Genomic DNA, 13,247 nt, shown 5'->3' with positions numbered 1-13,247 from the left:
TAAGCTGAAGAATAAACATTTGCTGGAAAATCTTCAATAACAGTTTGAACGAGAACGTATCACACAGTTACACATGTAAATAGTGAAGCTTTGCCCTGTGCATTTTTTTTTCCTCCCGTTACATAAATGTATGCTTAAGGTGAGTAGACACTGTATTATTTTGTCCCATAGGCAAGACTAAGAAAGCTTTGAAATAATCACCTGTTCAGCATTCATCTGATACCCAATAAATTTTGTGAGGAATATGTCAGAATTCTGGTTTCATATCACTGCCACAATCCTGTGCATTTAGGACAGAATACTAATCATTTAATGCAGAAGAACTCACGCACAACCTGAAAATACCCATTATAATTCCTTATTAATGGACAAAACAGGCAACATAAGGAAGGCATGTAGAAACACAAGGGAGACCAGAATAGATGAAGGACATGAGAACTAAGAAAAATAGTTATTAACAGAGTTAAATAAAGAGAAATATATATATATATATATATATATTTAATGGTGTAGCAAAAATATAAAGAAAGGTAGTCCATAATCTGCAAGAATATAAGACTTTCCCAGTCTTTCCCCTTACCCCCCTGAAACATCATTTTAAAATTTTGCAGTGTAGAAAGGAAGGAAACATTAATATGTAACCTGTCTATCATGTTAATTGTGAACTGATGCTTCAAACTTGGCAAACCAAGTGTTTACAGATATTGTAGCAAGAGTCAGAATGCAAAAGAAAACAAAGATTTTGGGAAGAAAAAAAAAAGTATACATCTGGAAAAAAAATAAATTATACATGCTCTGTTGCATTCAGAAGCCTGTTAACTTATAATTTCTACTAGTATGTGTCTTACCTTGTCAGGTAGCCCTGCTGAATTCCATGCTTCTGTGGGTGCTGTGCATGCTTCTGCACCCTGTTGAAATGAATTCTTCTATTGTGGAGTGAAATTAATGCCTTTCTAACTCAAAAAAAAAAAAAAAAATATATAGAACCAGAACAAGGCCGAAGTTTGGAGTCTCACAGAGGCTTCACACTTATTTACTTTATTATTATTATTATTATTATTATTACTATTTTAAGGCTAGGAAGATTTGCCAGTTTTTTCTCCAGGATTTTCCTCACAGGAATATGATACATGTGTACATGTATGCATTGTATCATGTATGGGTGATGGGGACTTCAACAGCAACAACCCTACCATGACAGGAAAGGTTGGACATGTTTTAGTAGGTGATATTGGTAGTAGGGTGATGGTTAGACCAGATGATCTTGAAGGTCTTTTCCAAACTTAATGATTCTATGATTCTGTGACATATTAGCACAAGCTGTGCGTTGCAAGAAAAGCCTCTAATGGGGAGTATATGTCTATCCTCAAGTGGATGGTGAAGAGACTTACTGAACACTTGACTTATTGAACTTCAGCAAAATACTAGGAACCTTGGCTTTTATCCTATCTTATCTTTGCACAACTTCTCTGGTCTAGCCACCTACAGCATTGCAACTCCAGCTGTGCTTCACAAGCCACACATGTAAGAGAGTAGAAAGACTTTCTGTGTTCAGTTGCAAGTCCTTTCTCTCCTCCAGGAAAAATCTTAGAATATCAGTCTAAGTCTTAATGAATTTCATGCAAAGAGCATAGAGAGAAACATTCTGGAAAAAAAAAAAAAAAAAAAAAAAAAAAAGTAATATGCTGCACTGTTGTGTTTTTTGTTGTTGTTGTTGTTGTTGGTTGGTTGGTTGGTTGGTTGGTTTTGGTTGGTTTTGTTTTTTTGTTAAACCAGAGATAATTTCAGATAATGTCCTACAGGGTCAGGACACCTGAGTTTTAGATAATTCTTACTTGTTTATCTTTATAGATGTGATTAATACTTAGAGTTGAAAAAGAGCGTATCTACATTGAGACATAATTTAAAGAATACCCTTTGTGAATTTGGTGACACCTTGCTATATGCAAAATATGAGCAAAGTTTTTCAGGCTCTGTAAATTGCATTTTCTACTCTAAAACACTCAATTAATAGATATTTGAAGCTTCACAATTTCTATTTTTTCCAACTACTATATTAAACTTATTGCAGTGATTGACTGATAAGAGTATCAATTCTCTTCACAGATCTAACTTTAAATTTTAATTTAGAAGGCTAAGTGGTGCTTAATATATTAGATGGATCAAATTACTTTGTTCACATTCTGAAATTACTGTAAAACTAGTCATCAACATTCAGATATCTTTTCAGTCTAATCAGAAAAGTACTCAAGTCATCTTTCCTATTGCAATGTTGTCTTTGAAGTTTACTAATTATTTCATAGTGTCAAATTTCCTACTATCTGCCAAGAATCATTCTCGTTAGAGAGAAGTAAATATTTAATTTATTGATTCACTGGAATAAAAATATTATGTTAAGAGATGCTAATTCAAATTAAATTACTTCTTGTACCATAATACTCATTGCAACTTAAATATTTCGGTGTTTTAGTTACAGAATTAGAAAGCATCCATTTCCTTTAGATGTTTGCCACCTGAAACATAGCTAATCGAATTACATAATTGTTACATTCAAAAAGCACATGATCGTTCTACATATATCAATTTTATTATTTCAATACGACCCTACGTGGCAACTAAGTATCTATACAGAACCGTATTTATATATGCAGGTAGATACGAATCTACCTCTATTCAAACAAACAAAAATACTGCAATTGGAATGCAACGTTAATAAAAGTTATAATTAAAAACAAAAAAGCAATATATTCCTAAGTCAAATTCTGAAACTAGATTAAGCTTTACATAGCTAGCATGTAAACCTACTGATTACAGTTGTGGTCATTTCAAAAGAAAAGTGGTGGCTTTTTTGGGGGGGGGGGGATTACAATGAAAAATAGTGATATGGTTCAAGAAGCAGTATCAGTGAATACTTCTCTCCAGTTTTCATCATTAGGTGCTACTTCTAAACAATTCTATTTTCAGGATTGTAGAATAACACATTGATAAAGTACAAAAGTCTATTTCGCAGAGTCCTCTTGAAATAAGGCTACTTTAAAAGCTCTTGAGGGAAATAGTTTGTCTAATTTTTGATATATTACGAAATTTTATCACTCACTCCCTATATGCCTTAGAAGCAAGGATTCATTCAAAATCCAATAAATAATAATTACTCATTAAACAATAATTTTGTGATTCAGCAAAAGTGAGTTTTAAAAGTCTAAATTAGAGTCTGCATTTTCAAATCCATCACTATTTGCATTCACTTTTCTACTGTCTCTGACTGATTAAAGACTGAAGCTTGATCTATGAAGGGACTTCAGCACCAAAATATTGAATGTTGAAGCTCTCTGGCCAGGCAGTGACATTTGACACCCACATTTCCTATAAGACAGGAAGAGTCTTACCAGCTGTCTGACCATTGCCTATGGAAAAGGTAAGAAGAAGGGCTAGTTTTAAAAACTCTCTCTTTTCAAAATAAAAAGCTTTTTGTATCATAATAGCACATGTATTTATTCGGGATTCAAAGTTCCAAAATTGCTTCTGAAAGCAGGCATTTAAAAAGCCCTTAATTTAAAAAACAAACAAACAAAAGAGATAGTGAGGAGGTTATGAACATCATAACCTTTCTTTCCATATACGGTAGAAAAGGAAAAGGAAATCACTCATAAAGGAAATCACTCAAAATATACACTACAGGTCTACAGTTAATACTATGGTTTTATAATAGAGACTTGAGCTTAATTGCCTCATCTTCCTTGGACAGCTTGAACCCCATCTCAGGAGGACAATCAGATCCAGAATACAAGGAAAATCAGTACTTGATGCAACTGAACCTATTAGGTCTTATATGCAATAAATAAATATTAAAAACAAACAAACAAACAAATAAATAAATTATTGCAGGGAAAGATAGCCTACTAGCTTAGCAGTAAAGGCAGTCACTTGGGTAGAGGGACTGGGTCTCCTTGGAAGGCCATATATTTTCAATAACGAGATGATTTATAGAAGCAAACAAAAGTGCACACATGCTCCTTCACCTTACCATAGTGGCAAATGGAATTTGCAGCAACTGAATGGCAGTTTGGGGGATCTAGGTTTTCAATTTAGGTATCTAAGATCTAATGTTTCATTTCTTCACCCTTTAGTAAATACTGAAAGTTATCTTGTCCTCTCCTTCTGTTTTCTTCAGTTCAAGATCCTGGAGAATTACTAGAGCTTCAGAAGCATAAAATTTAACTCACAGGAAAAAGAAATTTCAGTTTAAAAAGACAACGTACAAATTGTACACTGAGAGAGATTAGGCATGCAAGCCGTAGAACTTAATGTGAGTAGAGAATAGTCAGTAGTGTTAATATAATGCCCAATTTTGCTGGTCAGTACAATCAGCAATGTATAACCATCTGCCCTTGTATCCCCCGATAGGCCTTGGCAAGTGGCAGCAGATGGGATGTAAAAGCAACAGATCTCTGAGTCTGTGAAATCTAAGTAAAAAACAGAGTGTGTTCACAATCATGTAAATCTTGGGAATGATCTTGAATTCAAAGGGCTACTATGGATGGCTCCTATTACTACTCTGAAACCACATGTTGAACCATCCAACATCAGTTCCCTAGCACTTGATTAGCTCATGAAGTTGACAGCCAAAGAGAACCAGGTGATCTTAATCTCCAGCTACAGAGCAATTTGAAAAAGTCATCTTTATCTGGATGTAACCAACAACACCTTGTCAAGTACACACAAACATTTACTTAGATAAGCAACTTTGGCCAAGACAGACAACTTCACAGAAATGTCTTGAAAAGTAGCCTACATACAACTGGCATATGAATAGCATATAGAGTGGGAAAAATAAGTACACACAGAAAAACACTTTTCCAATCTGTTTCCTAGGTGTGCATCACTCCATCCTGGATTTCAGAGCATGGGGCACAGCGGATAACACACCACTGTTATGCTACTCTGTGAATGAAGCCGAGCACTAAATCTCAGCAGGCACAAGATCCCAAAACTCCACTGAAATTATAATCAGAGCATGTTCTGAAAATTATTCATCCTCTAAGTTATATATTCCTTGGAAAATAATGGGAGTGATAGACAGGAAACTGTAGAATTAATTGCTGACAAAAACCCAGCACCTTCCACTAACACCTAAGTACTTTTTAAACAATTAGTTAAAATATACCATGTCTAGGAGAGCTGGAAGAGAACAATACACTTCTATGGACTTGAGCTACCTCATGGCTTGCAGCTCCAGTGGCTTTTGAAGACTGTTTGTTAATGACAGTTTGCAACATTGTAGCAAACCAAGGCCTGTAATTTTCAGATTTTATTTTTAGAAATAGTTATTGGAGCACTGTGGCATTGATGGCTATGAAAGAAGAAATAAAAGAAAGTGGGGGAAAAAAAGCCCATGCAGAATTAAAGGCTTTTCAAGTTTCCTGAAGAGAGTTTTTCAGAACAAGAGGTGGGTTGTGGGTTTATTTTTTTTCTGTTCCTCAGGGGAAGGGCAGGAATTTAAGTTCAAGGGCATAACATATGTAAAGCACAATCAGTGTGAAATGCCTGGCATTGTCACAGAATCACAGAATTTTCTAGGTTGGAAGAGACCTCAAGGTCATCGAGTCCAACCTCCAACCTAACGCTAACAGCCCTCCACTAAACCATATCCCTAAGCTCTACATCTAAGCGTCTTTTGAAGACTTCCAGGGATGGTGACTCCACCACTTCCCTGGGCAGCCTGTTCCAATGAGAATTGTATCACATTCATAAAAAGTTACCACTAGAAAAATATGTGGTCGAATTGAAACACACACACAATTTCTACAAAAATAGGGAGAGAAAATATTAGCTAGAAAAAATGGTGTCAAGATGAAGAGTAGGCTTTCTTTCAGTCTTACTCAGCACTGCAGTCAGGGTCATACCACAAAAACAGATAGTCTGATCTCAATTAATTCTGAATGGGGTCATTAGAGGCAGAAAATACTCCTACATGGGTTAATTTAATTATAACTTCTAGCAACTGAAAAGCCTTTTAACTTTGCTTGAACATAGACTAGTTTTCAATAGTTTAGTCCAAATGCTCAAGCAGTTATTTTGGAATGAGTTTCTTTCCAGAGCTGACAAGTCTTGACACAGCTGCTTTTGTCAAGAGGGTCTGAAACCCACTTATATAGTTATAGCTTTGTTTTCTGTACCAGATATATTTGTGTTCACTGTTTTACCTTGCACTGTCAATTGTACAGCTACATGCTGTCTTAAAAATCATCTTGACATTAGCATATATCCCCTCTCTGACTGCCTGCTGAAAGAATGCAGTTTGTTAATGCCACACTGCAACCTGTTCCCTCTATTTTGCTTTTACAATTTCCTAAATACATTATGGTCTTCCCTGCAAATATGCAGACATTATCTTCACTAAACAGCCTCCAGAAGAGGAAAAATCACTGAAGTAAAGGTCATGACATATAAAACCAACCCTCACCTTTCAAATATCATCAATGAAATTTAAAAGTGCCAGGCCAAAATTTGCTTGGAAGGCCCTGACTGTGCACATCAACACTGTCACCATCCCAACCTGCTGGACCAGCTATCTTCAGAAAAAGTAAATGAAAAAATCAGCCTGCTTCCTCATGCTCTCTATGACCTTAAGAGTAATTCAAAACTGCAAAACAAGCAACTGGTTCATCTCCTGTCTGGGTAGATGATGTAACGCACAACTTCAAATAAAAGGCAATTCAGTCATTCACAGTAATTTCACTGTGCTTAAAAGTTCAAGAGCATGGACAAATCTTTATAAATCGTGTTTTAACTCACTCATTGTCTCCTGTCTCATTCTGTTCTTTCCATGGCTTTATGTGATATGAACTATGGGTTTCTGTGCAGTTCATAGCTAGGCTATTACTTCCAGAAGAACATGGAGGAACAGAGTCAGTTCAGAAGGCTTCCCAGAGACTTCAGGGGACTCTGGAACTGATAATATTCAGCAGCTAAAGTATCAGATCATGTAGGCTGCTTTATGCTCTTTAAATTACATCCTGCTTCTAAAAACAATTTCAAAAGATATTGCACAGCAGATCTCATTATGACTCTCATGGGTGGCTGGCTGGAATAAAAAATAAAAATGAAAAGCTCTTTCAAGACTGAATCTTTTTATTTCTCACTACAACTACTATGAGACCACCTGCCTTTTTACAGTGTTTGTAAAGCCAGTATCTTAACTATCATGCAAAAGTTTCCATTTATATAGCTAGGAACATTCAGTATCACAGTGTTTTCCTTTCGTTCTCTATACAGACGTTTGTGATGAAAGCAGTTGTACAATCTCTCTTCCCAGTCAAATCCTGTCAAGTTCTGCCTAGACCTCCCATACAGTTTCTGGCATGATGCAGCAAGACATCATTTAATTGACAAAAACAAGGAAACAAAACACACTGAAAAACTGTGTTGCACAGTGTGTGGTGTAATTTGTCCTAGTTGTACATGCATCTTTTTCCTGATTCCTAAACAACATGTGCATGAGTATAAACACACTACATGTTTATTATTTTCTTCCATGTGGTCCTAAGAGGTTTATTTTTTTCCTCAAGCTCTTTAAAAAAGCAAAACAAAATAAAACACAAAAAAAAATGTATTTGGGACAACTTCAGAATTTCTTCTTTATAAATAATGGCAATAATAATAAGACTCCAAACCTGTAATGAGCTCTGTGCAGAACATGTCCTTAGTTTGTCTGAAATCCTTCCACTTGGAATTTATGCTGCTTCAGAGATCAAAGCTCTGGGGTGTCAGATGGGTTGTATATTGGTACCTGGAGTTCATGGTAGAATTTACACCTGTTTTATAAGCCACAAACCTAGTTCATGGCACATATTACCTGTTTTCCATTGGCTCATTCTGCTTAGTCTACAACTTGCTGCATTATTCAAAAATAATTGAATGCCTTATTTGGAAGCTAAAACATCTTTCAAAGTGTTCAAAAAGTCATAAATAAATTTGCAAGGACTGTGCTTTCAATTGCTAAGCCAAACAGCAAAATATATTACTTACTCCATTGAGCTATCATCATTTCCTTCCTTTCCTTCCTGTACCTCTGATCTATTTATAAAGACCTTTATGTGCAAATGGTATTCATCTATCATCAATTTTTTATTACATTATAGTTGGTTTGAAAAATAATTAGTTAACTTCACTTCTTTTCTCTTTAATATCCTTTAGACTTGGTAGAACTTGTTTTTAAAATAATGGGTTTCTATGATTTTTAAGCTGTCTTGCTCAGTTCTACTACTCTTTCCCCTCTCACCCACCCCAGCTTGGCAACTATTGTATCTGTTAGAAATACGGGGGGGGGGACATAGAATCACAGACTGGATTTCCACTCACTGTAAAGAGATAAACTAATGGTTTATCAATTATTTAAATCAGTGTGAATTCTACCGTGATGTAGGAACACGGTATTTTTCCATTAGGGCTTTTTTTCTTTTTTCTTTTTGTTGTTTTACTGTTGTAAATATCTATAATGCAAATGTGTCTCAGACAATAAGGAAGCTATGCGGCGCTTCTGGCTGAATAGTAGCTTTAATTTGAATACATGTAGTCCAAAAGAGTAGAGCAACTAGCAAGCATGCATGAAAGCCGTATAAGTAATTTTGTTATAACTGTTCCTACATCAGCTAGCAGTACCTTCTTCCACAGTAGTCCCGTTACTTTGGATGCAATAGGCTGTTGAACTGGCAAATAACAGGTTCTAAATACCAGACAGTCAAACCAACAAATGGGAAAGAATTGTTAAGTGAAACTAGTCCCCTCCTCAAACAGGACAGCTTAGATAATAAATAGATTTCCTCAATGTTGAAAGCAGAACACCACATCCAAATACCACAGAACTAATCAGCTTCTAGGCTAAAGAGAAGGACAATTATGTGGGAAGTTGTGAGTGCCCCCATCCTCACTAAACCTCTTTCCAAGAGTATTTGCTCTTTCTGGAGCTACAATAGCCTGCATTTGTAGTGACTTAACTGCAAAAGTAGGCTTTTGAAAAACAAGACAGTGCTAAGAGCTTTTTTCTTCTTCCATTCCATCCTCTGGGCTGCAGGAGTATTCCCTACGCTGGTCCTGTAGCCATCCACATGTGCTTGGACATGAGGTATATCCCTGAGATGGAGAGATAAGAGAAGCCTGGCCTGTTTTCTACATCTTCCTGCTGTTCAGAAGAGCTCAGGCAGGAAGCACAATACCAGGGAGAAGCACAGTATAGAAGCACACAAAGTTAGTGCAGTGGATGCTGAAACAGCAATAGGATCTATAAAGACTGGTATTATTTGGTATCTATGGCCGTGTTTAAAGCAACAGTGCAAACCTTCTAAGCACTATGAGACCACCCAGTTATGAAGTGCTTGTCTAACACAAAGGAAATAGTAAGAATAGCTCTTCAGAAAGTCACCCAGCAGAGGTGTGTGGTCCCCTTGACAAGCTATCAAGAGAGGGAATGAGAAGGTCAAAAACAATACCTTGAGGTAACTCAGCTCACATTTACCCAGTTAAAAGGGAAGACACTTGTTGCAGGGGACAGGAAAGACAGAAAAAACATCTCTATCCTCTTCTCACTGAAAGTTTATTCTTGTTAACAGCTCTTCCAATAATGGGATGCTTCTTTTACTCCATGTAATGTAAATTGGAGGAGAGGACTATTGTACCGAGAAGCTGGTACACTTGGCTTTTCATTAACCTGGCCCTGAATGTACTGTTGCTTTGAAATGATGCCTCATTGCAATGATATACCAAAAATCACATCGACACAGGTCCATCTGCATCAAAATCCTGTGCACAGGCTCCTCAATGATGGAAATGATATTAATGCTATCACTGATTTTGACAAATTTCTAATGATTATAATAGAAAAATCAGATCTTTAAGGATCTGATGAAAACTTTCAGACAAAAATAACCTTTAAGCTTTTCATTTCCAAAGATAAGCCAGCAAAGTTTTAAAGGATAAGTGCAGCTATTTTCCTATGACAATCAATATATTTTACACACTTTTTTCTGCATATTATGCTATGCAACAGTCAGCTGAGAAACAGAGATTCAATGGCAGAGGTTGAAAACCTGAGACAACATCACATCCAAGGCAGACTATTTCTGCATGTCACAACAATGATAGACAGTCTGAAAGGTGCAAAAATAAAGATTAGACAGTCTATAAATGTGTTTTTATGTGCAAAGTATACAATTTAAAAGCTTACCCATTATACAGGTTCAAAACAACCCTTTGAAAACAAAGAAAGAACTTATTTGAATTGCTTCTTAATGCATCCAGCAAAACAGAAGTAGGAAATTAAGCAGATTGGGTATTGTCAGGAAAAGGAGTAATTAATGTAAGGAGATAGGAGGCAAGCTTCAAACATAACCATAGTAGCACACTGACATTATCAATAATAGATGAACTGATGTACTTAAACATAATACTGTAACTGAATCTCTGGTTTGATAGAAAAGCTGGAAAGTACAAAGTTGTATGCTCTAGAAGTGCCGATTTTCCTCCATTGGCCCCAGAGTGACTGCCTCCCCTGCAAATGGCATGCAACTTTGGTGGCATCCAACTGAAGTGGGAGATTCTGGTAAAGCCAGACCAAACAACGCCAATTCACCCTCAACAAAACTAATAAGAGTATGGTGATGTTACTACACAGACTTCAAATAAAGGATTAAGCAGCCAGTAATTTCATTAAAAGAATCCCACATCCTTATCAAATGCCAAAGGTAATGCCTTATCCTCTGCCCCAATTCAGTCCACACCATGCTTGCTCACAAAGTGCTAATATGGCTATTAATGTCAGCAAACAGTGTGTTGCTACCATTCAGATCCCAGAGGCACAAGAACACCCATTTAGTGTGGGCTGATGCTCCAAACACATCTTCATGTTTGTTGCCTGAGGATGACTGAAAGCTTGAGGTCAGAAAATAAAATAAAATCTGTCAGCATTTTCTATTTGAAAATCATCCTTATGACTGCATGACTTGGATGCTTACATATAATAATGTAGACTTTGAACAGCATTAAGCACAGAATACATTTGTTTCTAGCTGACAAAAAAAAAAAAAAAAAGGTGCAAGAAATCCATTAGCACAGTCCCTGTGTTTTTTATGCTCCATTCAAAGAACACCAAGAGTCAGTGGGAAAGCTCCTACTGTGTGTGGGCTAAGTATTTCTCAGAGGAAGAGACATTTTTGGAGCAGCGGGGATTACTTAGGTTCTGGAATTTCTCTTATCTTGTCTATCATTTTTGCCACCAGCATAATAGTAATGATGATATTCCGTATGAATATCGAAAAGAAAAGATTGGAAGGGACTTTGTTGTTTCTTGAATCCTTTCCCCCCCCCCCCAGTTCCATTCTTTTATTAAAAAGTTATTGAAAACTGGAGTATTCACACCAAGAATTTTCCAGAAACTACCAACTGAGACTGAGGTTTTCACAAGGCCAGAGTCTGGGTATGAACCTCTTTGGGTTATATTGCTTTTTAATATCTGGCTGATTGACAGTCAATTTAAACTTCAGTGAGAGAGTCAGCAGCAGAATTACTGTAGTTCACTGACCAGCCTTCTTCCTTCTCTAGCCAGAAATCCTACTTCATACTCATTTAAATGGAAAATTTCTCCCTTCCAATCCAGTATCATTGCTGTATCATGAGTTGTCATGAAAAGAAGAAGGAAACCTTTTTATTTCATAACTTGTATAAACTTAAGGGTTTATGAGGATGTGACTTCACTTCTTTGAATTTGGTGAACAGTAACCATTTTTTATTCCTGCCAGCCTGTTAACAGGGCTTTAATGCTTGTTTAATGATGCTTGGAGAAATGGAAATGTTATTCTGTTTCTGTCTGCTTAGCTGCTTTCTTAGGGGTTGTATTAGCTTTTTCAGAATTTTACAGTTTTTTAGCAGCAATATTTTTCAATTTCACAGGAATTACAGCATATACTAGCCTTTTAAGGAATTTCCTTTTCTTTGTTTTAGCATACATTATAAACAGCCTTCCTGGGCATTTTGCCTTTTAATCTCATTACAATTATTTATTTATTTTTATCTACTTTCTCTTCCATTTAAATTAGGTATATCAAATAATGTAAAAAAATCCAAATTTAGGAAACAAAAAATTATATCATATTGTTAGTATATCATGAATAAACATGTTTTCAGGACTGACATTCCATCATTAAGATTTTTTTCCTCCTTCCCTGACTGTTTTTAGAGTAAATTGTAATTTAGTTATATTAGGGATTGTATTTATATAAAACTCATTTGAGTTATGCAATACCATCTTTACAATCCTCTTGGTTAGAACATGTGTTATTATTAGTCATTTCACTGAATAATACAATATTTGATACAAACAGATATTTCTTAGTTTAAACATTCGATTGAAATGTCTGCCCTGAGGGTAAAGGTTTGTCCTTTATATAGATGAGCTTTCTCCAGGGATGGTTGAAGGCTATGGAGAGATCTCTTAAAGTATGAAAGGCAATAACATTTTGAGCTCTCAAGTTCAAAAAAAGTTTCTTTGACCCTGCTTCATATAACCTATTTACAGTAAATATATACAGTATAGATTTCATAAAATAATACAAACAAAATATTTCACTGTACACACTTCTTCCCTTGGGGTATAGAGAAAAGAATAAATATGCGACAGATGTTAGTCATTGCTAAAGGCACTTAGATAGCATGGTGAAAAGAACAGCTTGGGAATCAATATACTCTGTGACTTCTCTATGATAGTTATGCAGCATATGCTTTCATTGCCATTCATAGCTCATTTTAAACAAGTATTTTTATTTTATTTTATTTTTCCAGAGCTGATTTATTCATTTACTTTGCATCTCTTGTGCTGGGGATTGAGAGTGTAGTACACTATCAAAGTACACTATCAAAGAAAAAACTAGTAGGGTATCTTCCCTAGGAGCTTCAAACAACATTTACTGTCTCTGCTCCTGTTGTCCTCTCTCAATACCTTTAGGAATTTTAATGTAAACCCTGATGATGAACAGTACAAACCCTCCTGTCAAGAGTCATCCTACATGGCTCTGTGGATTCCAGAGGCTCGTTGAAGACAGAGAAAGGGTTTTTTTTTTGTAGTAGTAGTTTTAGAGCTACAGTCTTAGTTGTGGAACTCTCCTATGTTAGATCCATATTTCACTTATATGCATCATGCTAATTTGGAGTCTCATGAAATATATTTTAACAGGATGAATAAGTAATACAATAAAAGT

At 35.9% G+C, this 13,247-nt stretch overlaps 1 protein-coding gene across 1 annotated transcript in view; it reads right to left on the bottom strand.

Moving 5' to 3' along the window:
* The window catches only part of GABRG3 (gamma-aminobutyric acid type A receptor subunit gamma3), a gene marked incomplete at its 3' end in the record, with an annotated part of 341,147 nt that overhangs the window by 229,822 nt on the left and 98,078 nt on the right, over nucleotides 1–13,247 (bottom strand). The gene's annotated exons all lie outside the window — the stretch shown is intronic.

Source organism: Aythya marila (assembly GCF_965140915.1).
Source record: "Aythya marila genome assembly, chromosome: 1".
NCBI classification, from domain to species: Eukaryota; Metazoa; Chordata; class Aves; order Anseriformes; family Anatidae; genus Aythya; species Aythya marila.
The sequence above is the reverse complement of the archived record's forward strand: the minus strand, read 5'-3'. Positions and strand labels throughout refer to the sequence as shown.